This window comes from Amphiura filiformis, chromosome 12 (genome assembly GCF_039555335.1).
Source record: "Amphiura filiformis chromosome 12, Afil_fr2py, whole genome shotgun sequence".
NCBI lineage: Eukaryota > Metazoa > Echinodermata > Ophiuroidea > Amphilepidida > Amphiuridae > Amphiura > Amphiura filiformis.
Window position 1 is genome coordinate 3,777,686 of NC_092639.1, and position 8,254 is coordinate 3,785,939.

An 8,254-nucleotide genomic window follows, 5' to 3' on the forward strand; every position below is an offset into this window, starting at 1 on the left:
TGTATACAAGGGTGATTCGTTTTGGCCACCCAATATGTACATAGATGTATGAAGTCATTACTATTTCCACTTGCCTTTTTTTTCTCATTATTCGCTACAAGCACCAGGACCACAAGTAATAATATCTTTACAACCTAATGCCATTTGTTTCAAGAAATGTCGCCAACAACGACATCCATGACCACAAACAACGACTTAACGTCTCTAAATTCTGAGGTGATAACATCGTATACACCACCTACGACGTCTGTGATTCCCAAAGAACAAACTACAACTACAACATCAGTGCCATCAACAATATCCACCAATCCTGAAGATGAAGGACAGGTAGACGACACTTCAAGTACCCTTGTGATTGGTATGTTAATTGCTTTTGATAGAGTTCTTTGATAACACACATCCATAGTTGTAACCGAGACTAGTAACAGTTGCGTAGCCAGGGTGGTGGCAAGGGGGTAAGCTGCCCCTGTGAGAAGTCTTGCCCACCTCTTGCTCCCCTGTGGGAGGCCTTTTTTGTTTAGCCCATTGTGGACCATTTTCGTCAAAGTTTGTCCCCCCCCCTGGATATTTGCCTTGCCCCCCCCCCCCATCAAAAAGTCCTGACTACAATACTGACTTGTAGCAACCGATTACATGTCAAGTTATTTTGAAATAGTTCTAGAGTTTTCATTTAAAAAAAGCTCATTGTTAATAACAAACTAAATAAATCGTGTTTTTATCTGCAGTTATCCTAAGTGTGTCCGTTGGTATTTTGTCGATACTACTTCTCATCGTAGTAATCATCTTGCTTTGTTGTTGCAGAAATGAAAGGTAATTGACGAAATTATACTACATGTATGTTAAATGGACATCTGGAGATATGTAACACCCATAATATACTATTTCCTACACTATTTTTTCCCGTTTAGGAAGTTTAATAATACTTTAATCAGCTCGTAATAGGCCGGATCGACTCATAACATCGTGGATTGATATATGGAATGGCGTACACACCGCTGGACATTACGCAGCACGTACGCGAACTGCGTTTTGTGTATTGCGTGACTGACGCGCGCTTTTGTGATTTTACGCGGGTGTAAGTTGGGACTTTAATTTATTAACTCTCGCAGTACCATAAACCGAATAATTATCGCCTATTACGAGCTTATTATAGTATAGTAACTAACACTTAAGTAAATAAGCTTAAAACCGTGCTTTTTATTTGTTTTAGAACTTGGTAATTTATTGTGCTCGGGCCCCGGGGCTCGGGCACTTTTCACAAATATCACGTAAAAATGATGAGGTGCTTAAATTAGAGTGCTTGGCTTAAATATGATTGGCAGTTAGGGCATGTACAAGCGGTCAAATACTAACGGGCATACTCCTTCGTCTTATTCATCTTCTCAGAATTGCTTTTGTGAGCTTTTTACCCCGGACCTAGGCAGCCGCGGTCGAAACTCTCACTAAGCATGCTTTATAGTAGACTGATAACCCTTAGCACTGTCTAAGTTATGAGTCTTCTTTTTTCGTCTCCATCGTAAAACAAATCGATGTGAGAGGGATATCTCCAAATAGCACACTAACACATGGGTGATAATTCAAACCGCATCTGTTTGCAAGGATTCGTGGGATTCGTAGATTGAACTAAATCGGGCCCCAAGACGCCGCACATGAAGGGTACCGCGTCTTTCATTAAGTATTATCAGACTCAGTCAGGTCCAAAATGAATAGCCTACAGTTAATCAAGTTTCATACACAATGCATTCAATAGCTGCAGATGCCATCAATATATAAACGAAATATAGGTATACAGGGTGTCCCAGAAAAAAATTACCGGGCGAATGAATTTGGACGTAAGTCGAGAAATAGATATCAGAATCCAAAAATCTAAACATGAGCGTGTAGCCCATCTTATTCTGCATCTTATACGCAAATTTTACTGGAATCGGTTGACTGATTGCTAAGAAATGAGCGATTACATAACGCATTCACTTCATTCCAAGTTTTAAAGAAAGATTATTCAACACAACACTAGTGGTTAACTATCAATGGGGCTTCATATTTTGTTCTGTAAAATCCTTTTCGTTCTTTTTAAACAATCTGTTTCTTGCAAAACATTTAATTAGGGTTTGTTTTCATTTGAAAACCTGTACGATATTGAAAATGAAAGCTTGCATGTAAGAAAGATGATGCTCGTTGATGTTGATATAAATGTTGCATAAAGAATTATTTCATAAAGCATTCCATTTGACTTAAAAAATTCCTCACACACATTAATGTTTTTGGAATATTTCCAAGAAATTGTAATTCAAAGTTTAAATCTTTAAATTACACGTAAAGCTGTAAGCACTTGATCATTGTTATTCTTGGCTCACATATTCTTTGGAAAGTTAAGATATAACATTACGAATTCAAGTTGGAAAGCTTCCAATTGCAGAAATCAAAGTTTTCTCGGACAAACAGTTATTCATCTTCAGTGAAAGCATGAATGATATAACACCGTCCGATTATAAACTATATAATGTGGACTAAATTTAATGAGATACACAAACTTTAGGAAACGGTGAGCGAGTATGAAAAAACCGCCTGTTAATCAAACTTGGAATGAACTGAATTGATGCACGCATTATGTAATCGTTCATTTCTTCGCAACCAGTCAACCGAATCAAATAAAATTTGTGTATGTGATGTACAACAAAATAAGCTATGCGCTACATTTTTATTTTTTTGATTCTGATGTCTATTTCTCGACTTACGTTCAATTTTATTCGCCCGGTAATTTTTTCTGGGACACCCTGTATGTATGAAAATGGAACACCTTTTACAGTTTTATTTTGTTTTCTTTCAGAAACCTGCGTAAACGGGAACATGCCACGCAAGAGAGTGAAATGGCATCAGTTTCAGGACCATCAATACAAAACTCGATGTACTACAATAATAACATCACCTCCATCAGCGACGAAACTTCATTTGGTAAACGTTTGATGCAGTTGCCACATTCCGCATCCCGACAAACTTCCGTAGAATTAGTCATATACGAATAAATGGATGAAGAGACGTGTTTTCTTATCCTCCGCTCACAATTAAAGTCATTAAATGTTATACTAGACTATTGAAACGAAGCTAGTTGAGAGTCAGCTATGCAGCAAACATGGTACATTAACTGAGTTGCCAAAACTATTGGACCACTGCATACAACATCAACAACTATTTCATCATTATTTGTGTATCCTCAAAATGGAGGAAACAACAAATCAAGTATGTATTTTGCACGTGTCAGACCTATCCTAGACCATAGTAGCGTAGTGTGAGATCCTCATACCGCAACAGATATACATAAACTGGAAATGATAGAAAGAAGAGCAGGGCGGTTTTGCACCAACAACTACAGGAACACCCCGGGCACTGTCACAGATATTCTCGACAAATTGAACTGGCCAACACTACAGCACAGAAGAAAAACGTCTCGACTCGTCACAATACACAAGATTCAGCACAAAGAAATATCTTTCCAATCCCAGGCTACATACAGAGACAATCTGCCACTCACACTCGTCAGTTTCATCCTGCTAAATTTCGTGTCATGGGTCCATCATCCAACACCTACAAATTCAAAGTTGAGCCTCTTCAAAGCAGGCAATTTGTTGTTTAATTACCTTTTCTGAGCCGTGTCTTTTGACGACTGGTGTCGGCAATCATGTTCTTAGTCAGATATTGCCTTTATGGCAACTTTACTAAGTATTGTTGTAGATGTAGATGTAGAAGGTTAACAAAGTTATATGTAGCCTAATCATAAAGCCGAGCCTTTTTGTCAAGAACTGACTAAAATACCATGATGTGTACATAATCAGTGATAATGGGATTAAAATTAAAATGTTGATACTTTTAAGTATCAACATTTAAAAAATGCTTTAACATGATACCATGCTGAGTTTTTAGCTTGTGTGCATTCATATGAATTGTAAATAAACATAAATAAACACTAATTAATCAACATATTAAAGTGTTTTTAATTTGACAAAATTCGTGATATTTTGACACGAGCATGAACAGTGATGAACAAGTAAAAAGAAGTTCAGTAAGATCATGTTATTATTATACAGTGTTGGACAAAAGTTTAGAATATTTTTTTCACGAAGTGCCAAAACTAGTAATTATTCAATGGGTGTACAAGGGAAGTTTGCCAAATATTTGTTGGGTAGAAAATGTGCTTTCCATGAGTTAACACTATGGTGTTCGTAATGATTTGAGTTGCGTTTAAAGTGATTCTTCCAAACTTTCGTGTCAATTTTGATTTTTCAGAACTGAAATACCAATTAGTACACATTGGTGTTGTAATGTATCAGTAAAAAACGAGAGTAGATTAAAAATATGGCTCTTAGAAGTGGTACGTACGGAGAAAGTTTTGATGCCTCTGGGTTCAAATTTGAAAAAAGAACCAACGAGAGCTCATTAGACAACCACATATCTTCACGAATTTGATTTTGTACTGTTCATGCCTTCCCTAAGGCTGATCTCGTGTATATGAAATGTCCCCTACGATACTCTTCACAGTTGTTGAGTAGACGATGAGACCTTACCAAAAAGTGAGGTTAGACTTTAACCCGGCAATAACTCTGCTAGAGGTTAATGAACTTTGTACAGGGTTCAAACCAGAAACTTGCTTTAATCATGTTATAAAGTATACCAACGTATAAGTCACAAAAAATGTGTAGTTTGACCTATCTAGGATAAAGAATACTTTGCACTATCTGGGATAAATCGTTACCTAGGTATTGCGACAAAATAGGTCAACATGTTTCCTTACCAAATTACCACTGCAAAAAATATGTTGACCTATTTTGCTGCGTTATTTTGTTCTATCAAAACGAACAGGTTGACATCTATTTCGTCATTGAAGCGGAGTAGTTAGTGTTCGGCCCTTTTTCTGCTCCCTGAAGCTAGTTCTCCATAGAGGAGATCCTTGGGAATGCGACCATCTCCATTCGACTCACATGACCTAGCCATCGAAGGCGGCGTTGACGGAGTATACATGGATCTCTTTCCAGGAGATTATAAGAATCTTCTTTATACAGGGTGTATCGAAATAAAGTATACGGTTTGAAAAATGCCACTAGATTAAAAGTATGAGGTATTTGGTCAAAATGCTATAGTCGAGTCCTCCCGTAACTGTAACATCACTGGCGTGAGACCATTAATAAGGACTCAGTGGCTATTTTTCCGAGCCGAGTAAAAATGCTGTTGCGCGAAGTCAATTAAAATCAAAGCAACAAGAAGATCACATGTTTAACCACTTTTTACAGTAATTAATAGTATTAGACTTCCACATGGCCACCAGGGCATGGACACCATTCCTCTTTATGCAGATATCAGCTCTCCTCAACATGGCATTCACGCCACGTCTTATGAGAGACGTCCTGCCTGGTGATGTCAACTTGTGCAATTATGTGTCTTCTAAGATCAGGAGATCTTAGGAGCCATCATACTTGGTGCTTCAAAGTAATTGGGTTCTGTCAATTACTGTAAAAAAAAGTAGCAAAACTGTGATTATTTTCGTGTTATTTTAATAGAATTCACACAACTGCATTTTTTACACGGCTCACAAAAATAGCCAGTCACTGAGTCTTTATTAATGGTCACACACCAGTGATTTTACAGTTGTCGAAGTACAAGATGTGGATTCAGCTATTAACTAAATTATTTTGACCAAATACCTCATACTTTTGAATCTAGTAGTATTTTTCAAACTGTATGCTCTATTTTATTACACCCTGTATATAACCCGAAATTTAAACGTTTTCTGACAACCTTTTCTAACATTTTACGAATAATGCCGAAAACCTTTTGTGTTTACTGGGATCGTGACGTGAACTGTGACACACTTCAAGACCGGGAGGTAAAAGGCACGCACCATAACTATATACAAAGAAACTCATAAACGTACGCCACCAAACATCAGTCATCACCTGGCCAGAAATGCTTCAGTCAGACCCACTAATGGTCAAATTCAAATTTATGAACTGAATTATATTGCCATCTTTCCCAAAAAAGACTGTCATACCAAGAAGCCTCGGTTGCACGAGGAATGCTCTATAACGTCTGGCGACCCGTTCGGAGTGAACCCCGTCCCACCTTTATAAACAAACCTCCACCCAACAAAAAATATCAGATATAATCATATTGTCAAAAATAATAAGGAAAGTATAAGATATGGCGCAATGCTAATTAAAGTACATATGTCATTTTATGAACTTCTTCCCTAATACAAGCACAGAGCAATTGGAGGTCCCGGGTTCAACCATCTCATGAGACGTGATGGCACTATAAGTATATTTAGCTCTACATCCGGTTAAAATCGAGGTTTTAAACCAGAATTATTTATTTTGGTATCACTGGATAGAAGATATTCCTATTTACATAACATTTTGTAATATTTGGAGCCCTATTTACCAGTGGACTTCGGGTATATATATAAATGCGAAAAAAATAAACGTGCACGTGACATCTACAAGTCGCCATACCGTGTTCAACGATGTAAGGTACCCGGATGTGCACAAATTCCACACGCAAAAGTATAGGCGAAAATGACATGTTACAAGGAAAATTGTTTTTGCAAAATAGTGGCATTGATTGCAAAGGGAAAAATAATTTGACACGAAACATAAACCCTCTATTTGGAATTTCCATAACGGAAAAAAAAATAATGACGGAAAAGCTAGATATAGCTGATTTAAAACTTATATTTCATTATTTCCGTGCTAAATGGGCGTGGCAATTGGCCATATTGATGACGAAATGTGATTCTTACTGGCATTAAGGTCAGAACTGAGTAGCTGCCGATGATGTTATTTGATAATTTTTGCACGTGATGATAGGGAACTTAGGGGCTGTAATTTTTCGGAAGGAATGGGTCATGGATTTATTTACTTGGGAGTCACGATAAATATCCCCCCCGTAGTGCCGCCACTGAACAATAACCCTGACCCTAATTTTAACTCTAATTTTAACGTCAATTGACGAAACTATAACTTTAGCCCTTTTCGGAATAATGACCCTCTCGAACTAATAGGCTAGATGTCCCCGCCCGACCTCCTCAACCATAACTTACACATTCGCTCGCTCACATCACAGATGCTCACATCAAAAATTGACAAAAAACTAATTCAAAACGTGTTTTAAGCACCTTTTTGTGTCCCCCATGCTAAATCGGTGATCTGTACACCCTTTGACCATGTTGACGTACAATTTAGAGTATAAACACGTACACGTAGATGACTGTACATGATCTAATCAACCCGGCTGGAAGATGTTGAGGAAGACTCGTATACTATACATCACGCTCATACGTTATATGACAATTTGACGTACAATCACGTATGTGATGCATGGTTTGAGGTTTATTCAGCTAGTAAGTTAGATCTCGTCATACACATTATTGTCATGGTATTATATTGTAATTGTATACGTCAATTTTGTTCAGTTTGATTCAACCGGCTTATAAAGTTTTACTTTACACGGAAGGGGAAAGTTAGCAAAAAACAATTAATTTATGAGTGTAAAAGGGGGGAGGGTGGTTTTGGGGGAAAAGGGGGGGGGGGCAAATAATATTTATAAAATTATAAGTAAGGCGAGAAAAAAAGAAACCCTCTTCTACGGGCGGACGGACCTTTCAAGTAGGGTCGGTCGGTCGGTTGGTATTTTTTTCATTTTTTTTAAATAACCCAAAAAATCACAAAAATCTGTAAATAAATTTCAATTTGAGAAAATACCAAAATCAATTATCCTGAAATTTCCGAAAATTGGGGTCGGCATTCATTTGTACAGGAAAAATTTGTTTCCCAATTTGTTCAAAATTGTTCGTTTTTCGTCGCCTAAATACATAAATAAATAATTAAATAAATAAATAAATAAATAAATAAATAAATAAATAAATAAATAAATAAATAAATAAATAAATAAATAAATAAATAAATAAATAAAAATGTGTGGTATAATTTATACATATGTGGTTTGAAAGACAATGGTACATTCTTCATGCGATTATCAAGAAAATCCATGTAAATATTCAATATAAGGGGTCAACGGTCAATTTTCAATTATACTGACCGACCCTTCGACGAAACAGCACCTAAAACATAATCAGAAACAACTCAATTTCCTCACCAATATTATTTCGTCACTATGCTGAATTCATATTATTAACACGGAATGCACTATCAGCTATAACTGACACCAGGCGTTTGTGCAGTACCAGACAAGACAAAATATAAAACTT

At 36.8% G+C, this 8,254-nt stretch overlaps 1 long non-coding RNA gene across 1 annotated transcript; it reads left to right on the forward strand.

The window, feature by feature from the left end:
• Positions 1-311: 311 nt before the first annotated feature.
• LOC140165301 (uncharacterized) lies at positions 312-2,940 on the forward strand. Its single transcript, XR_011860670.1, has 3 exons — positions 312-358; positions 726-810; positions 2,828-2,940. It is a non-coding gene; the product is annotated as an uncharacterized lncRNA (long non-coding RNA).
• Positions 2,941-8,254: the final 5,314 nt, after the last annotated feature.